This window comes from Erpetoichthys calabaricus, chromosome 8 (genome assembly GCF_900747795.2).
Source record: "Erpetoichthys calabaricus chromosome 8, fErpCal1.3, whole genome shotgun sequence".
Lineage (NCBI taxonomy): Eukaryota > Metazoa > Chordata > Cladistia > Polypteriformes > Polypteridae > Erpetoichthys > Erpetoichthys calabaricus.
This window is the reverse complement of record NC_041401.2, coordinates 95,810,305-95,832,083: the sequence shown is the minus strand read 5'-3', so window position 1 is coordinate 95,832,083 and position 21,779 is coordinate 95,810,305.

The following is a 21,779-nucleotide window of genomic DNA, read 5'->3' as shown; positions in this document are numbered from 1 at the left end:
GAAGCAGCAGTCTTGGAACAGAAGCTTGTCGATGTTGCATCCTCTTTTGCTTTATCCATCGCCTTTTCTTGTAAGAAGTGACAACGAAGCTCCTCTGCAAGGTGAGCCATGAACACTCTTCTTTTCTCAGTGAGCCCTGTGCATGCCTTGTACAGTACGTGTGCATTGATCGCCAGCAAGTCAAGCGTGTTATAGCACAAGGAACCGGCCTCCTGCGTGCTGCTTCTTGTACTGAATAAGCTCACGCCTTCTGGTGCATGATGTCAACACAGCACCAGAAAAAAAAGAAAGAGACAAATATATGTGATATTTTGAAGAAATCATTTTATGACCTGAATAGTACCAATCAGAAAACATCGTCGCACTAAAGCAATATTATTTGAAAATGAACAACATCAGATCAGCTGTAAATGTATGGCATTTCTAAAAGTTGGCTTTTTTCAGTCTTATTCTCTCAGTCACGTTCACGCTGTCCCTCACCCCCCCCCCCCCTTCTGATCTGACTCTAACTAACAGCACCAGTATAAATTCACTCCCGATCTGATTTATTACTAAAATATGAAAAACGTTTTTGTTTTAACAATGTGTTTACACAGATTATTGTAGAAACAGAATACAGATGAAATGCATGTGTTCCAAATAACGATCTATTATTTCCACTCTAAAACTCCAGCACTTTACTCCCAGATAATCAAGGCATGAGCTGGGAGAACTTTGTGCACGTTCTGCGGCGGTGGGGGGGATGGAATAGCAGGGTGCTTGCTGTTTGTCTTTATCGGCACATTTACAGGACAAAAGATGCTGATGGAGAGGTGCGAAGGGATTTAAGGTGGGCCGGATTTACGAATTTTTTCATAGGCTATGGTAATTCTAGTGTTAACCAAGCAAGTTGTTATCTCCCAGTTTCTACTGTTTTGTGTCAATCCAGAAATTATAAACTGCTAAATTTATACTGAAATTCATGAAGAGTGTAAGTGTGTTACACAGGGACAATAGTTTTCTACCTTGCTTTTTAAAACTAATTACAAGCAGAATATAATTGTTAGTTAAGCCAGTTCTTGTACACACTAGTGGATGTGACATAGAAGCAGCTGCTCCTCTTTAGGATATTTGCACTGGAAGGACCTGGGGAGAGACCATGCTCAGGGCATTACATACCCCGGAATGCAAGAGGACAGCCCCCCTGGGTTGCTGCAGCACCCCAGACTCCAACAGGGCTTCATGGGAGTTGGAGTTTGCTATAGCCCCGTGGGTGCTTTAGAGCCCCACTACGTTGGGCTTCCACCTCCCCCGGATGTATTTCTGGATCATGCTAATGAGCCACCAGAAGTGCTCCCGGTACGGTATAAAAGGAGCCCACTGCCACAGCTCCAGGAGCCAGAGGACGATGCTTGCCAGAAGGAGTGGAGGCAGAAGACAGAGAAAGAGAGAGAGAGAGGAGATGGCAAAGGCAAAGTGCTTGGTGCTAGGTGCTTTTATTATACTTTGGACTGTGCACTGTGCTGGCAGGTTGGAAATGGTGGGGAAAAGCATTCCGCACAAGAAAAATAAAAAATGTATGTGGCTGAACTTGTGCCCTGTTTCTGTCTGTGTTGGGTTTGGGGAACTGAGTTTCCCCTGCAGGCCACAATGGATACAGCTAAAAGTGCATACTCCAAGCTATGGCAAAAATATAAATGATTGTGGATTTCTTAAACATGTACTGGTGTGCTTTTCTAAATGCAGAATAAGAGAATAAGTAAAAGCCAGCTATCTCAGTAATTATATGGTTTAGTAAAAAGAGTGACTTAGTAATTGTGAATCTGTACGGATTAAATACCTGCAGGAACACTACCAGTCTGACAAATACTGGTCTAGATTCCCTGTACAACACAAAACCAGGATATATTTAGGGTGAAAATGCCCTCTGCTTCTCTACTGTGTGAAACAAATAGACTATACAGGTGATAAGGAAATACTATTGTGAGTGTTATTGTATTTGACACTTCCTGGTTGGTTATAATGTACGTGCCAAGGGAGTCTGCACTGTTGTTTCCAGCAATATTTTTAGATGGGAGCTGGGAAAAGCTGTTGTGTAATGCTTTCACTCCACCTCTTTTGTAGATCTACTTATAAAGATTGTATACTTTGGTTCTTTTATATCCATGTATCCAATTTTCAAACACATACAGAGGCAGAGATGAAGTCAGCAAGCAAATTATTTTTCTCTTAAAAAGTTTCTCACTGGCTACTGTCTTATTATCAAAATGCATATTTGATGCTGCCTATCCTGCTTTCATCATGTGGTCTATATTTCCTCCTTTCACCATCTACTTAGAAAGATTTACTTACTATGTGGAATAACTCTGTTTTGTAGTTATTATATGTATTTTATAAAACAGGCATTAATGGGACTTTCAAGTGGATTCACCAGTCTCTCTGAGTCATTTCCACTTATATTGGTAACTTAATACTTCATTATTGCAATCGCACTTTCATTTATGACCTCCGTTCCCTTCCATCAGCAAGATGAAAAAGAAATAAATTAGGTTATTGGTGATAGATCAGACATGGAAATGAATCCTTTTAAGGCAACTTTCCATCTGCGAAGGCTCAGCTTTTTCTTTCTTTCCATTTTAACTATCTATTCTCCAGATACTTTAGGTTGAGAGTGCACTTCAGGACAGCTCTAAAGGCTATCACTCCAGGCAATCTTCACAATGTTCTATGCCACTCCCTTGCAACCTTACAGCATCAAAAATGGCTTTGGCTTTAAAGATCATCTGTGCTAGAGGCCAGTACTGCACATATGCACCTCAACACAGTGACATGCCCTAGGCATCTTCCTACATTTCAGATGCCTTAGGCCAACACTTGAAATACATTTAACTCCAAGGACAACCCATGCCCTTTCTTAGTAAGGTCCTCACAAGATGCCATAACTCAAAGATAAAGATAGGGTAAAGATAGGGCATTACCTTTTTGGAATTTCTTTCTCTCACAAATGCCTCATTAAAGCTCTGTTTCTCTCCTCACTACTTTTTCAGAGTTTTAGAAGCTCCTGGCAGCACAGCATCAAGTGCACTTTATTTGTTGACTTTTTCAGGATGATAAGTTTGCTCTTGTGAACCCATTTTTCTTTATGCACATTCAAAGACACACAAACCAAATTATATTTGTAGTAGTCAGCTACTGAACTCAAACTTATAACTACATACAGGATCGTTAACCTAGCTATAGAGCGGAAAAATTATGTGATTTATTCTGCTGTACTAAATCAATGTTGCTGTAACTCAGGAAGATACAGTCATTCTACTTGACTGCAGGAGAATGGTAACATCATTAGGACAGTTAAAGCCGCAACTTTACTCCATAGGTTTTGTAACGGTCCCTGTCTAATTCTGACATCCACAGGGATGGACTACCTACTTTGACACCAATATATGAAATATGGCCCTCTTTATACTGACCATACTTCACGCAGAGCGGATAACATTGTTGAGCAAACCGAATCAACAGAACTAAAAGAACACTCCTCTTGTTTGGTAAGTAACAATTTTTTTTTTAGTTGGGGGTGACATTACAGCATCTTTAGGTGCAACAAGTTTATTCTAAACTGCTTTTCTGACATTCAGCCCTGTCACAGGCACAAGACCATTTGAGATATTCCTCTTTCACTCCACATCACTAATTCAGGACAACTCAATGAGCACACCCACATGTGGTGAAGGAAGCTCCCAAATACTAGGCAAATAGGCAAAGAATACATATCTCCAAAAAAAACAAAAATGGTTTTGGAATAGAGTTTGTGAATAGCCCAACTCGGCACTAGCTCTCTTAGCACTGGTGATGAACATCTCCATAAAATTTACTGCTTCTATTCTTTTGAACTGTCTATTTAAGCAAATCGATTCATTTGATTCACCAAAAAGATCTGAGACAAATGGAAGGAAAATAAAGCTTTCTTACCCTTTGAATGAATTGCAAAATATCTAATAAAAATGCACACATTATTATAGAACATTGCTCTACATATTAAACAAGATTATAATTCAAATCATATAGCACTGTCCTGTTTGAAAGCACAAAGTACTAGAATCAAGTGAACAAGAATTTTGCACCCAACGATTCAGATCATGAATCAAATTATTGAGAATCATGCGCTTCGTTCTCTGGTAATGATTTAATTCGCAAATCAAATAAATGAGAATTGCAATAACTGTATTATACTTGTTTGAGGAATGAGACAATCATCATTGTCACGTACCTCTTGGGGAACCACATTTTTCTGTTCACAGATAATAATTCAGTTTTGACTCAAACAAATCATAAGAGAAGTTAATGAGAATTATAATTCGGATAGGCAGTACTTGAACATGTGCTTTAACCATTTATCTACAAAATTAAAGAAGCGGAACAACATCACAGATGTGATACAGCACTCCAGTTGCATTTCACTGAATCCATTCATTTGTGATCATGAATTCTTATGACTCACTATAAAGAGTCATTCAAAAAGAATGAATGGGTTACAATTCATCCACCATTACTTCACATAGCGTTATATGAATAAAACGAAGAAAGTGAAAGCGACAGAACAGCTTTTTTTACGTGGTTGGCTAAGAAAACCAATCAGTAAACCAGGAGCGATTGTAACAAGTTATTAAGGAAATCTGGTCAAATTAGGTTTTCATCAGTGATGTTCTCTGAGTCATTAGTCCATTTTATATAGTACTGTACCTTTAATGGCATACCTTATCCTTGCGGGGTTTAATCACATGGTGCAGGATGGTGTATTTGTTTTAAGGTGATTGCAAGATTCATTAAGCTTGGCAAACTGGCAGCACGGTTGCAAAGAAGTTAGAGCTTCTGCCTTAAAAATTTATTTGATGGCCATGTTTCCAGCAGTCTTCCAATGGTCTCGTGAGTTTTTCTTGGTTATCAAATTTACACCCACATCCCAAAATGTGTATGCTATGAGATTGAATTCCAAATCTGTGTGTTGGGAGGTAGTCTACCCTAAGATGGACTGGCACCCCATCCAGGAATCATTACTGGTTTGGCATAGGCTTCACAAAATGGATGGTGGGTGAATGAGTAATATTCATTTCAATAATATGTATTTCTACTTATATTTTTTTACCCAATCTATGTCCATCAAAGGGTTGTGGGGAGCTGAAACCTTTTAAGGAACAATTTGTGTAAAGCAGAATTCATCTTTGCAGAGGAGAAAAAGCCTTCATAACGAACAGTAATACACATACCCTCCTTATGGGTGAGTTACCCTAATATGCATGTCTTTGTGATGTGAGAAGCAGACATAAAACTTGAATCAATCCATGGAGATCATTCAAATTACATTCAGAACATAACATAGTAGGTCCCTGAAGCTGTAAGGCAGCAATATCTCCTCTTTGTCACCATACCATTCTTTCATTCACTGTCAAAATCCCTTACAATACAATACAATACAATTTATTTTTGAATAGCCCAAAGTGCTGCAATGGGCTTTAACAGGCCCTGCCTCTTGACAGCCCCCCAGCCTTGACTCTCTAAGAAGACAAGGAAAAACTCCCAAAAAAAACCTTGTAGGGAAAAATGGAAGAAACCTTGGGGAAAGCAGTTCAAAGAGAGACCCCTTTCCAGGTAGGTTGGGCGTGCAGTGGGTGTCAAAAGAAGGGGGTCAATACAACACAATACACAGAACAGAACAAATCCTCAATACAGTGTAAAAATAAAAATTTTAGAAGTACGGAGCAGAATTTAACAGTAGATGATATCACATAAGAAGATTTGGATATATTTAGAGTCCTGGAGACCTCATCCATCAAGCTGCCTCCCCCATTTGTCCATTCCATGGCTGAAACAGTGCTGGGCCAGCCAATCTGATAAAAGAACTCCTCTTTCCTATGATTCCTGCGATCCTCCATCAGGGATGACTTTACCTTAGGCAGGCAAAACAACTTGACAGGTGGGCTGTGGCACCAAGTGCCACATTTGAGTACCGAGAAGAGAAACAGAATAGGTGAGGGTTAGTATCCAATTATAACTATCATGCTATTTATGTTTTAGTTTTAATGACTAACAACAGAGATGCAGTCTGTACAGTTAATCAGCAGCTCTAGTCAGGTTATGCTAAACTGAAGTAGTGAGTCTTCAGCCGGGATTTAAAAGCTGAGACCGAAGGGGCATCTCTTATAGTAGCAGGCAGACCATTCCATAGTTTAGGGGCCATGTAACCAAAAGCTCGACCTCCCATTGTTATTTTATTAATCCTTGGAATCATAAGCAGACCAGCATCTTGAGATATTAATGTGCGCTCTGGTTTGTAAGTCATGATAAGTTCCGACAAGTAAGCTGGACCTTGGCCATTTAATGCTTTATATGTTAAAAGGAGGATTTTGAAATCTGCCCTAAACCTCTTATACTAGTATAGGATCATCTGGTAATATATGTTTAAAAGGTTTTGTAGGAATTATTATACCAGATTTGGGGTAAAAAGGACAGCACAGTAACGCAGTAATTGGAAGTGCTGCTCCACAGTTCCAATGATTGGGTTCAAATCTTGTACCTGCTCAATGTATGTGTATGGAGTTTACACATTTTCTCCATGTCTATGTGTATTTTTCTCCAGGTACTCCATTTTTCTTCCCACATTCACAGCCTAATAAGTTTCAAGTTAATTGGCTATTTTATATGTGGCCTGTCTGCATGTGAGTGTTGGGATTGCATGAGTGGACTGGTGCCCCATGATAAACTGACACACTTTCATGCCCAGTGTAGACAGGATAGACTCCATATCTCTGGAATAAGCAGGTTTTATTAAAATTGAACATCTGTCACTTAAGATATCCCTCTCAGTCACTCAACATAAAAAATCATACTGGTACATTAGTAAAAGTTTCTCTGTTTAAAGATGTGGTTAAAAGATCAGTTCTCTTGCCCATTCAAAAGGTTTTATTTTTGCACTTACAAATGTCCAGCAGGTAAAGCCGAAAACACCAGCCTCTTCCACTTGAAGGGGCTTGCATGCACTACATTGTATAAGAAGGGGTGCTCTCCCACTGAGCCTCATAATTGTTATTGACTGTTAAGGAAGCAGCTTGACAAGCCAACTGATGTATCTTTTAGCTTTCCTAGTAAAGTGAAATGCAAGGGGAGGGGGGCATTTACAATTGTTTGAATCATTTTCAAATGAACAGAGAACTATTATTCCAGGGTTGCATCAAAAAATGATTGTTTTGAACTTTCTGACAAACATCCATATAGCTTATCAAAGAGAGAAAGAAAAAAAAAACAACTTTGTCTATTCCAAACTCAATCATTTCACAAATCCTATTCCATATACTGTACAGTATATTATAGTGCATGCTACTATATAGTCAAAATGGTGTATGAGTTGTAATGAATTTATTATACTTATAAATTCAGTTCTGTAAAACTACTATATTATAATAATGCATAATTATGAGAGGAATAATGCACCATTCTATTAATATACAGTATTGCCCAGTAAATGACAGAGTTTGCTGCAATTATAGGTCAGTGAGAAGGGATTTAGCAGACCACTTTATCAGTTAGGCACATCAACTCATCTTCTATTTCCTGGTCATAATACTGTAGAACATTCAAAAAATTGGGAGCTCTACATAGAAACACAAATTATATGATCTGGAGGGCATTACCATCCCAGTTTGTTTCCAAATTATAAGGTACTAGACAAAGAGCCCGTTTCGACACCGTAAGATGAAACGGGCACGAGTTTGTGTCAGCAGTGTATGAAGAACAAATGATAAGTAACGAAGAAGTTGTTTTGTAATGATTGTAGTCCGCTTTACTCATTACTGTACAGGCTTGTACTGTTAGTTGATGAATTTTCCAGGCCTATAGTATAATATTGAATGATGAATGTTCCAGTAGAATATGGAATAGTAATAAGTATAAGCACCACAAACCTGATATAGGTGTATTGAATGAATGCGTAATTGAATCAGAATGCGTAATTAGGCCTCGAGCTGTAGTCGAAATCGCCTTTCAGGCCTCTAGAGCTTTAATCAAAGTCGCCTTTCTCTTTGAATTTTTGCGGCCGTAAATCCACCGCCTGCCACGATGTTGGGGTTGGATGTCGGTCTCATAAGATTTTTCGGGTAGCTGCGCAGAAGGCGACTGCGCATTCGGCTTCGGACGGACGTGAGTGAGTGAGTGAGGAGGCAGGCGAATTATGTATTAAGATTATTCCCACCATACTTTACTTACTAAGCTAAAGTAAATGTTTGTAGTACTCATTGTAGTATTGACACATGTAAATAATACAGTGAAATTCTTACTCAAATGTTTGATATACAAGCAACATATCGCCACTCTCTGAAGAGAGTTCTCTGTATGAATGTGAACTTCATTGTAATTATTAGAGAACACAAATCAGTGTCATTGATGTATACTTTACTCATGCTTCCATGCTCCATATTACCTGAAGCCTTGTGGGGAAAACCCTTAACAAAGACTGCAGTATATGTATAAACTGACAGACACTATGTTATGGCAGTCAGATTGCCATCAAAGGACACAGTATTAAATTAGAGATTAAAAAAATAAAACTGCAAATATGCGGAAGACCTGAATCCTGAATGATGCCTATGGTAAAAAGAGATTAAAAAAATAAACATTTATCATGTTCTTTCTATGTTTTTATTTGCTTAAGTACAAATAGACACCATGTAGTGCCCACCTGAAAAGACTTTAAAGGAGAGATGAAATGAGGCAGATCATTTAAAGATTTTGTATCGGCTATTGTTTAATGAACAAAACAGTCTTTTCCAGCTTCCTGTATCTTTAACAAATTGTATCTGTAATATCACTGCTTGTATACCTACTGTCACTAGACCTACTTAGAAGAATACAAATATCAACAATCAATGTAGAAATATTGCTAAAACCAAAATAACTGAAAAAAGAAAGACATATTGCTTTGTCAGGAAAATCCTCAAATATTTAAATATTTAAATTTACAGCTTAAAATACTTTAACTAGGATCTTCACAAATGATTCTGCAGGATCAGTCCATTGTAAAGCCCATTTTAAAAACTTTGGTAACACTTGGTAACACTTTAGTTTAGGTACTGCAATGATGCACCTACTATTTATTTACTATTATGAACTAAGACCTTAATATACACTTCATTGGGTCTTCATAACTCTTTCAAAGCATCAGTAAAGTGTTTATTCATCTTTGCCATGTGACCTATTAACAAAACGTCACTTTGGAGTGGTCAGAGGTGGCTTAACTGAGACACACTTCTCTTGATATTACATATTTAGTAACAGACTTGTGAATTCTTCATATTAACAAGTAATTTCACCACAATGTCAATATGCTACAATGCACAGAGATGAATAACCCATCTACTGATAGTGTCATGAAGGCCAAAAGAAGCCTTTGTTAAGGTCTTGTTAAATAACAATAAATGAGTAATAGATGCATTTTTGCAGTATCTAAACTAAAGTATTATATAAATTTTTAGTTGCTATTATATGAATTACATACATATTTTGCTTTTCAATTTTTCAGTTTTCTATTTCATTATGAATTATTTTGCTTGATACTGTGTTGGGTTTCCTTAGGTTATTTCTTTCTTTGTTTATCATCTTGTTAATTGGCCAACTGTTTCTGTTTATTCCTCATCTTTATCACTTTATAACTGATAAATTCCTGGAAGTACATTTCAGTATTGTCTTTCTGGTTTATTATATAATCAATGTAATATATCATTCAATTGTGTTGTTGTGACATGCTCAGTTTATCCTTTTATCATTTATCCAATACAACTATTTAACAACATGTTTATTGTTTATCAATATATTTTCCAAGTCAATGCATACATAAAAGTCCAGTCAGTTTATGTATCACCTGTATTTCTCTGAGTGTGTGAATAAGTTTATGCAAAGTTTCTACAGCCTACAGTATCAGTCAAGTTCACAGTTAAGCAATTCTACAACCCCTCTTTTATGCAAAGATAATGGCCATAAGCATCTTACCACTTCAAGCTTCAAGATGAGCATGTGTGCTACATCTCAGAATATTAAATAGCAATGTTGAAGAAGACACTCAGCACTGCTTCAATTTTCCAATCAGTGAGGTTTCAGTCAATTGCACTCCAAACAGCTTTGTTCAAGCCCCTTAGCTCCCTCCACAAGGAAAAGGCCAATGAGATGCATGCTTCTGCTGCATCAATTTTTGTGTTCCGTCCCTCAAACAGTGATGTACCCAGCTGTTTGTAATAAAACATTACAAAACTCATTATCTAATATTTCACCTCACAAAAACAGTGGCCAATATATTAAAATTTGATAAAATATCATTCTTCTTACATTGCATATGCATATCAATCCATCTATTCATTTTCCAAGCCCACATCTTCATAGCTGGGTTGTGGGGAAGCTGGAGCCTATCCTGCATATGGATATGAAACTTATAAATCCATCCTTCCTGTCATTTTCAAGCCATTTAAACTAATTATAGTTTTAATGACTGTATCAGTGGCTTGACAAGAACAATGGATGGGACATCAGCCCATTGCAGGAGACACTAATCCACAAACCTGTCTAGTTTAGGTTTGTCTCAGTAATATCAACATATGGTTGTTGAGCTTTGTGAAGAAAATCCAGAGGAAATCTAACAGAACCACACTCCTTATGCTTCTTAATTATCTTACCTTACGGTCTCCCTAAAATAGGTGGTCCCTTTCAAATAAACAAGGGTTCAGGGAAACATTAGAGATAGTGATTTTAGCTGTCAGGAAGTGATCAGACTTTAACCAGGTGACAGCAAATGCAGTATCAGTTAGGATAACTATGCCCTACAAGTATAGTAAATAGCAGCCCAAAATCAAACTTGCATACATTTTAAGTATGACAAAACTTCCAGTGGGAGATTTCCTTTACCCTTAACTTGTAAAAGGTTAAACAAGACTAAAACTTGAACATTAAATGACAATTCCAAAAATGTAAATGATAATTCCAAATAATTAAAACAGAGGAGTTAGTAAATCATTTGAAAGCAAAATAGTAGCCAATCATCTTAGGTAGTGCATTTGTCAGTTTTTGGCTCATCGTCAGCTCTAAATAACAGGGGTAGCTCAGAAAGCACTGTTTGCAGTAGTGGAGCTTTTAGCTTTTTAGTGTTAACTAAGAGTAAATGCCACCACCTCCAAGAATTAATGAGACTCCAAGAGGAACATCTGCATTCACCATAACCAAACCTGGACTCAGACCAAGTTTCCTAGAGCTGTGAGGCAGCAGGGCCTCTTTTAAATCATTATTTAATTTCTCACCCATCTAAAGAGTTTTTGTAGAGCACAAAAGACAAACAAAATTACAAAAGATATAGTCTCCCATATTTAACACAGCATTGCTGGTGTAAGCTTGTTTTATTTTAATGTGACAGATACTCTTAATAAATTAGATGTAATCCAAATTAAATAACATTTACATTACCTTTCTTATTGTGTCATGTCAATATATTTAATAATTTAAGTATGTAGTGAAAATGTCTTGCGGTGGGTTGGCACCCTGCCCAGGATTGGTTCCTGCCTTGTGCCCTGTGTTGGCTGGGATTGGCTCCAGCAGACCCCCGTGACCCTGTGTTCGGATTCAGCGGGTTGGAAAATGGATGGATGGATGTAGAGAAAAGTCAAGCAAAATGACACCTTTTATTGGCTAATTAAAAAGATTACAATATGCAAGCTTTTGAGGCAATTCAGGCATCTTGCCTGAAGAGGGGGCCAGAGTTGACTCGAAAGCTTGCATATTGTAATCTTTTTAGTTAGCCAATAAAAAGTGTCATTTTGCTTGACTTTTCTCTACATTCATAATGGCTAACACGGTACAACACCCTAGTACTATAATTTAAGTACGAAATTATACCAAGAGAGAAAACATGTAGTTCAAAAGTGCTGGAGTGCAATGACATAGTACTTAGTAGACTGTGTGTCTTTCAGTCCAGTGTTCCACTTTTCCAGCACTTAGCTCCAGGGCCTAGGCATTGTCTATGTGGAATTCTGTCCACATACTCTGTTTTTTCTCCTTAACTGGAAAGCTGTATGGGCTATGTTAATTGGCACATCTAATCTGGACCCGTGTCTGTGTGGGCAAGTTGCAAGAAAATTTGCCCCATACATAGTGTGGAGAATCAGCCCCCTTACACAGCCAGACACCGAATGTCCAAAAACACACGTTTAATATTCCTTTTCGTTTTTACAACAGTACACAATGCACAAATCCGCTGTAATTGCTCACGGTCCCTTCTTCCTTTACTCTCTTTCAATTCTTCTGCCGCCTCTACTCCTCTCCTCACAAGCTCTATCCTCTTCCTCCCAACTATAGCTCTCTGAATGGAGTGAGGTGGTTCCTTTTATAATGGCCCGGATGTTCTCCAGGTGCTCCCTGATGATCTTCCTGTTGCAGTTCCTGGTGTGGTGGAAGTGCCGCATGAGCACCTGGAAGCACTCCAGGAGTGCCTGGAATCTCTTTCGGCAGCACTTCTGCCACACCCGAAATCCATGGCTCCACAATCCTCTGGGCGCCCCCTGCCAGTGGCCACAGACCCCAACAGGGTTGAGCTTTTAAGCTCTGATCCCGTGGCCCCAAGCAGACCAGGGAGGCTGCCCTCTCGTAGTCCAGGGGAGGTATTGTCCCTCTCCTGGACCTTCCAGGCGTCCCGGCTAGGCAGGATCCCCAGTAGTCCGCCACAATAGTTACATCCTACCTTGTACTTAATGCAGACAAAATGGGTTCCAGACCCTTAAAACGTTCTGAAGATTTACCATGTAATGTAATTCAAATAGTAACATGCTAAACTAAATTCTGATTCACATTTTCACTGACATTTAAAATGTATCCAGCATCCAACACTTTTTTTTTCCTGTTTAAGAGCTTCACACATTATAATGAGAAATGTTGATTGAGAGTTACAAAATCTTCTTTATGAGGACTTTAAATACAGTAATAAATTTTATATTCTTCTTTATGAGGACCTTAAAGACAGCAATACATTTCAAAAAACAGAAAATACATTATTTAAGTATTCACTCCTTATATGTCATTCCATCATGAAGCACTACTGACAGGTGTTAACAGGTAGTAAGCGTTTTAGATGATCCTATATAAACTTTGCCCACTCCTTTTTACAACATTCATCTACATATGTCATCTTTTCTGAGGAGAGATGATTGACAATTTTTATGCCTTATACCAGATTTGCAGTTTTAGCATGAGTACACTGGAAGAATCTCTCAAAGTATCTGTTTTCTTCTCCTTATTTACCATAGTGCTGTTCTGCCTGAAACATTGTCCTGAAGAAATACAAACTTTTCTCTCAGTTTCAGGTTTCTGGATTAGTGAAGTAGCTTTTTCACCACTGGTTTTCTGCTTTGTATCAGACTCTTCTTTCCATCAGCCCCAGGCACATTGCTAGAAAAGCATTCTATAAACTGCTGCTACCACCATTACACTTTGTGAAGTGCATGGTGTTATCTGGCAGGTGTTCAGAGTTGGCCTTGCTCTACACAATCCCACCTAGCATTTAGGTTAAAGCATTCTGCTTTGGACTCGTTCGACTTCAAGACATACTTTAGCATATCTGTGCGGTCTTGTAAGTGATGCTTTGCAAACATTAATCAGTCAAGGATAGGAGGTTTTTCAGTCAGAGTCTGTTCCTTATTGTAGTGATTCTCCGAGTTATTTTAAATTAATTTTATGTAAGAATTATTTTTCGTATTAATTTGTATAATTTTTGTGAGCACCGTCATTTTGTTGCTGTTGATCTACATATAAACATGTTGTTGACTCTTTTTATGGTCTCCAAGTTTTTAGAATTAAAATCTCAAACGACAACTCACATTTCTTTAGCCTGGTTGCTTAATAACTTTGTCTAAATGGTTTTGACCCTTTTGCAAACTCTTTTGACTTGGCTTTGGTTTAGTCATTTTTTGATTTTCTGGTTGTGAACTCCTGCTAGTAGTTTGTAGCTGTCCTTTACCAGACAAGTCTGACATTTTTTTATCCAGGCACCATACTTATTTTATAGAATGCTTTGGAGACAGTTGATCAAATAACATTATTGTTAAATCTGGCCACTGACCTCTGCGACAAATTTAAAGAAGAATTAGTCTGATGGGACATCCCCTAAGAAGTGCCCTTGTTGTCTAGCAGTTAAGTAGTGGGAGATGCAATGTGGACATTGTGAGTGTTGAAAGACTAGGAGGTGAATCACAAAACATTTTGACATGATCAGGGAAAGCAAAGGCTCAAAGCCAAGAGATCAAGAGTAGCCAGGCAACTAGATTAACCAGGAGTTGAAGGCAATAAGAAAGTCAAAACGTTGAACGCAATCCTAATGCTATTTGAAAAATAAGCTAACATTAAAGATTGAGATCGGTTTTCTCCACCATGGGATAATGGACAGTGTAATCGCCGCCATATTCATATCATTGCTACCATAACAATTTCCAAAGGACATCACATACACAAAGAAAAACATGATGCAAACAAAAAACAACTTTGGTAATTCCCTTCCAATTGTTAAATACAGTACATGACAGAAATGGAATCCTCATATAATAAAACCCCAAAAGAGACAAAAATACGTTTATAACAGTATGCTCAATGTCTTTTTCATATTTTTCCTACCTTGGTAAAATGTTCTGTACTGAACACTGAAGAATATTCATTGTTTTTAAAGGAAAAAAACAAAGCTTACCTCAACTTTGAAACTTTTCTTTTAAGTCTCTGCTACTGAATGGAGACTGAATCCTTTGTAAAGGAACTGTTGCATCAGCGTTCAGTCACACAGCATTATCTATCTATTTTTGGACACACTTTTAGAGTCAGGGGGGCCAGAGTGTATGTGCCCCCTGCAAATGCAATCTAAAATGCACCCACACATCGAACAACATTTACAGAAAATTTACAAACTTCTAACAGATTTTAAATAAGCATCCACTAGAGTGCTAACTGTTGTGCCACACCATGTAAATTCCTGAAGATTTATATTTAACCAAATTTTGATGTTTTTTAATAATAACTATGCTAAAACAAGGCTAAACTACTCATGGCCAACAAGCCATCACATTTCATCCTCCTTATTTTCTGTGAGACCGTAGTTTTAGGCATGTTTTACACCCCGTGTTGTGTATAAATAAAAATATAAAAGCTGTTTAATTTTTTGTGCCTTTTCTCAGCACTATAGGATATTAGCTAGTTTATTCATACAAATAGAAAAAAATTAGATAAAAGGAAACAAATTCTGGAAGGCCAATAAGTTTGCACCCAGTCATAATAATATAATATAAATGCCAAATTATAACAGATTTGAGATCTTTAATTCCATATCTGACAGGGTCATGCCAGATTATAGAGTACGATATGGTTGACTCTTTTGTGACAACCGCTACATCTGCACATTAATAGAAGCTCTTTGAAATAGCTGTGACATAAATTGTATAAAAACACTGAAAAGAAAGCACTACTTTTCAAGAACATAATATATTTTGATGAGAAGAAACTACTTGGATCAGGTACTTACCATAAAAACACAAGGAAGGAGAGACACTGGTGCTTGTCCCAGTAGGTAATGCAGTTGAAAGACCATATTTCATGTATTTTAATAGAGTCAATAATGCATACTGAGCTTGAGCAGGCAGAGGTAACAGATTTTAACTAGTACAGCATTAGAAACTGCATCTTTCCAGATCAGAGTTTGTGAACTTAAAGATGTAGGAAGAGATGTAATGAAGGAGTTTGCCTTTACAAGTACAGAGAAGAATTAGGAAGGATACATTTATTGCCCCACTGCAAAACATCATCCCTTAGATCTTGCAGACAGCCTACAGAGATGATGACATGAGACATGAGCTGTCCTCACATCTTTCTGGAGTGAACCAGTGTCTCATGAAGCATGTGATTAACAGTCATTTGCTCCTGGGTGGTGCTGGGAAAGACTGTGCTACTGGGTGTCGAAAGAGGTGAGCTGATCTGACTTCCGATTCTGTTATCTGTTCACTATTAAAAGATAAAACTTATCATTTTTCATTCACTATACAGGCGAATTGAGTTACTTGATATCTTTCATAATTCAACATTGGTTGTCATGGGCCTGGCTCTTCAACTGATTGATTATTCTGAACAGAAAAGAAGATAAATGCCTTCTGTGAAGCAGACATTCATTGTGCCTTCATGATTTAAATATGTTTATTGGAAATGTTATATACATTTACCATCACTAAAGTCCCCGACTCAAACTGAGGATCTTTCCTACACTAACCTTGAGCACGCTTTGCTTGACTAAGTGCAACAATAGCCAATTTGTCAACTTATTTAAAGTCAATAAGCACAAATCATTCAGGTCAGTCTGTCAATATTGCTACAAATGACTGCTATCCACCTGAAGTTTTTCTATTTTGTGAAAAGAACATTACCGACTTTTTCTGAATTGTATGTTTTGTACTGCAGTAGAAACACACCTTTTTGAATCTCTAGGCTTTACCACTTTGCTGACCAAATCCGACTCGTCCTTGAACAGCTAATCGGTTTTCCTATTAATGGAGTGGCTGTCCCTGAATTGAACTGGTATTGTAAATCACCCTGTTGTTTTTGTTGTTTTTCCTGACCTTGCTTTCTCAATTTGAGTTGTCACTGTTGGAGATAAGGAAACAGAGAAAAAGAAAAACAAAGTGAATATTTCACGATTAATCTGTCCAGAAGGATACTCATTATCACTGCCTTTCAGACCTGTCAAGTTCGACATTTGTAATTAAATGTATCCGCTGTTAAACTGGCGTACATGATTCATTGTCTTTTGTGGAATAAGTGAATGTTTTTCCTTCAACATTTCTCCTGCTGGGAAGGAATCTTTTGGAAGTAATGGTCTATTGTAATGAAATTAAATAAAAATAATCAGATACATGATGAAATGTTTTGTTTTTTTTTTAACATTTTTACCCCAGTGTAAAACTAAAGAAGCTATGAGTTGGTGCAATGCATTGGTGCTGCCATACCAACTGGGAACAGTAGAGGTCACTGCCTATGGGTGTGAAGGGGAATCAGTCATGGGTGCTTGACTGGAGTTAACTGTGAAGATATCTGGGCCATGAAAAGAAACAACAAGACTGTGAAAATCTGGAATAAATCAAGAGAAAAAAAAAAAAACTTGAATCTGACGAAGGAAGAAAAGCGTGAGCCTGAAAAGTATGACCTTAAAAGATAGTAAAACACAGAAAAAGGAGAGAAATACAATGAACAGAGGCTGGGGAAAATCTGCTATAGCTACAACTCATGAACAGTAAAGTAATGTAAGTCTAATGCCTATTTAAGTGTGATGCAGACCCTGTGTCTCTTTTTAAATCCACACCTACAGTGGTGTGAAAAAACTATTTGCCCCCTTCTGATTTCTTATTCTTTTGCATGTTTGTCACACAAATTGTTTCTGATCATCAAACACATTTAACCATTAGTCAAATATAACACAAGTAAAACACAAAATGCAGTTTGTAAATGGTGGTTTTTATTATTTAGGGAGAAAAAAAAATCCAAACCTACATGGCCCTGTGTGAAAAAGTAATTGACCCCTGAACCTAATAACTGGTTGGGGCCACCCTTAGCAGCAATAACTGCAATGAAGCGTTTGCGATAACTTGCAATGAGTCTTTTACAGCGCTCTGGAGGAATTTTGGCCCACTCATCTTTGCAAAATTGTTGTAATTCAGCTTTATTTGAGGGTTGTCTAGCATGAACTGCCTTTTTAAGGTCATACCATAGCATCTCAATTGGATTCAGGTCAGGACTTTGACTAGGCCACTCCAAAGTCTTCATTTTGTTTTTCTTCAGCCATTCAGAGGTGGATTTGCTGGTGTGTTTTGGGTCATTGTCCTGTTGCAGCACCCAAGATCGCTTCAGCTTGAGTTGACGACCAGATGGCCGGACATTCTCCTTCAGGATTTTTTGGTAGACAGTAGAATTCATGGTTCCATCTATCACAGCAAGCCTTCCAGGTCCTGAAGCAGCAAAACAACCCCAGACCATCACACTACCACCACCATATTTTACTGTTTGGTATGATGTTCTTTTTCTGAAATGCTGTGTTCCTTTTACGCCAGATGTAACGGGACATTTGCCTTCCAAAAAGTTCAACTTTTGTCTCATCAGTCCACAAGGTATTTTCCCAAAAGTCTTGGCAATCATTGAGATTTTTCTTAGCAAAATTGAGACGAGCCCTAATGTTCTTTTTGCTTAACAGAGGTTTGCGTCTTGGAATTCTGCCATGCAGGCCGTTTTTGCCCAGTCTCTTTCTTATGGTGGAGTCGTGAACACTGACCTTAATTGAGGCAAGTGAGGCCTGCAGTTCTTTAGACGTTGTCCTGGGGTCTTTTGTGACCTCTCGGATGAGTCGTCTCTGCGCTCTTGGGGTAATTTTGGTCGGCCGGCCACTCCTGGGAAGGTTCACCACTGTTCCATGTTTTTGCCATTTGTGGATAATGGCTCTCACTGTGGTTCGCTGGAGTCCCAAAGCTTTAGAAATGGCTTTATAACCTTTACCAGACTGATAGATCTCAATTACTTCTGTTCTCATTTGTTCCTGAATTTCTTTGGATCTTGCATGATGTCTAGCTTTTGAGGTGCTTTTGGTCTACTTCTCTGTGTCAGGCAGCTCCTATTTAAGTGATTTCTTGATTGAAACAGGTGTGGCAGTAAATCAGGCCTGGGGGTGGCTACGGAAAATTGAACTCAGGTGTGATACACCACAGTTAGGTTATTTTTTAACAAGGGGGCAATTACTTTTTCACACAGGGCCATGTAGGTTTGGATTTTTTTTCTCCCTAAATAATAAAAACCATCATTTAAAAACTGCATTTTGTGTTTACTTGTGTTATATTTGACTAATGGTTAAATGTGTTTGATGATCAGAAACATTTTGTGTGACAAACATGCAAAAGCATAAGAAATCAGGAAGGGGGCAAATAGTTTTTCACACCACTGTAATTATGTACAAAAATTCCAAAGTTAATACATTAAGGTATGAAATGGATTTGCTGGTGGTGTGTTGATGTTGATACCCATTAGTGAAAACCCTCTAATGAAGTAAAAAAAATGGAGGATTTGCTAGTGCTTTGACACACAAAATATGACAAATGTGCCAGATCTCATATATGGAGAAAGTAAAATTTTCTTTTACAACTCTATAAGTCCTTCCATAATCATTGGTATCCATTGTGGCACAGAAACTGCAGTTGTGCTGGAGGTTACTTAGTTTTGAACTCATTACATGGTGACAGTCAACTTTGTGCCATATTTTCTTACTTATTTTTCATCATTTATTTGAAATTAGTTCACAGAAAATTTAATTAGCAATCTGTGTATTGGTCACTGTCTGCCCAACTATATCTTTATTGATCAACCTGTCCAGCTTCTAAATTAGTCTCCAGTTTCAGTCCTATTGTATTACTGTAGAGCTACAGAGAAAAGTAACCCACCATTTCATGCTATAAAAATAACCTGGCAGTAGAATTGCATCTGATGCGCAACTGAAAGTGCAGGATATTCCTCAAAATTGTAGTTACACACATCTAAAGATAATAGTTGAAGCAGCTTTTCAACACTCCATACAAAAATTAAATCCATTCTTTCTGATGAAACATAGGTGGGGAGAGGACCAGTTTTAAAATTGCCTATTGCCTTTGGGCAACCTAAATTCAGTCTAGCTTTTGATTTGGCCCATTATATGAGTAAGGTGCCTTTTGACAAGACAGCTTTAATTTCCTTCTAATCTCAAAACAGACTTCCTTATTTGGAAATCGAATGTGCTACTATAAGGATTCAAGGTACAGAGGTCATTTAGCACCTAAAGTCCAGTTCAGACCCTACTATATGAACGGTGACATATAATATATAACCTAACCCATCGTAGCTTATCACCTATTTCACAAATGACGAGAAAGAAAAAGGAAAAGAATCAGAAGACCTGTTGATAAATTAAAATTCTAACAGTAACAAAATGTTGTCATTCCACACAAATGATCGCTGCATTCTCTAAAACCTTATATTTTCCAGCTTGTAAATATAGAAAAATAAAATTGGTTGCTTAACTGCCCAAAGGGGCAGGACTACCAGAGAAGCCAGTAAAAAAAAAAAAATGAGCTGCAAAATCAGCGGTCACAGCGCTTTGTGAGTACTTTGGTGGCATCTGCAAGCTGCTTTGCCCCTTTGCCCGCCCCTCTCTGCCTCAGAGGCAACTCGTATGCCCACTATCCACCAGCCCTTTGAGGCTCAATGGTGACCACACACCCAGGACAGATGGACTCTAGCAGCCTGGAAACATGTCCAAAGTGCTCTAACATGGTGATTACAAAGCTGCTTTTATGGCAGATTCTCCAGGTAGACTTATCCTCCTCAGATAGGTCTTAACCACCTGCAAAGCTTGTGCAGAAAAAAGTCAGTTTGTAAGCTCATCTTCGATCACTTGCCTGCTGCTGAATTTCTAGGTCAGGTTGGTCCAATCCAAATTCCTTTATCCTCTGGTTTCTTCAAGGGAACCATTTATGAAGAGGTGTTTCATTAAAGAGATAACCAAATTTTCTTAGATTTCTGAAGTTCCACTTGAAGTTGGCATCTCCCTAAAGTCATGTTCGCTCATCTGAAGTTAAGTTAATGGCAGACGTGAACTTGAAATAGTGTGTCAATGATTGTCCAATCACATTAGGTTAAAAAAAAACTAAAAAAATACTAATTGACTGCTAATAAATGTGGGAGTGTCTGGGGCGCAGAGAGCTGCCTCCCTGGAAAAAATCTGAAAGCAACCAATTAAAAGGCAGCCTCAGGTAATCTGCTTGCCAAAAGATCAAGGACTTACACACACTTTCATTTGGCTGACACCTTTCACTCAGGAAATGTAGGTATTCAAACAGAAATTAAACAAATACAAGTCAGAACCAATTCTAAGAGCCAGTTATTTAAGTTATATGAATCCATCCATCCATCCATTATCCAACCCGCTGAATCCGAACACAGGGTCACGGGGGTCTGCTGGAGCCAATCCCAGCCAACACAGGGCACAAGGCAGGAAACAATCCTGGGCAGGGTGCCAACCAACCGCAGGACACACACAAACACACCCACACACCAAGCACACACTAGGGCCAATTTAGAATCGCCAATCCACCTAACCTGCATGTCTTTGGAATGTGGGAGGAAACCGGAGCGCCCGGAGGAAACCCACGCAGACACGGGGAGAACATGCAAACTCCACGCAGGGAGGACCCGGGAATCGAACCCAGGTCCCCAGATCTCCCAACTGCGAGGCAGCAGCGCTACCCACTGCGCCACCGTGCTGCCCAGTTATATGAATGTTTTACTAAATATTAGTGCATAATCTATGGGAGGTTCCTACAACCCCCATAAGTTGAATTGAATTGGTATATTCTAACTATTTCTTGTCTCTCTGACTAAACATTATTCTCAGTTAGTGATCAGCCTTGCCATGAGTAAGGCATAGAGGGCACATGGTTTTAAACCGTGCCTTGCATGTTTTGTGTGCCAAGTAACATGAAAGACAAAGTACTTAATTGAATGTGCTGCGCCGTACATTTAAAGCAGTGGTCCCCAACCGTTTTGACAGCAAGGTCCACTTTACTAGAAGCAAATTTTTCCAAGGACCGGTTGGGGGGAGGGGGGGTTGAGGATTCGGAGCGGGTTCGTAGGGCAGTTTTATACACAATTTACATTACATTTCTATTATTATTAAGTTATAATAT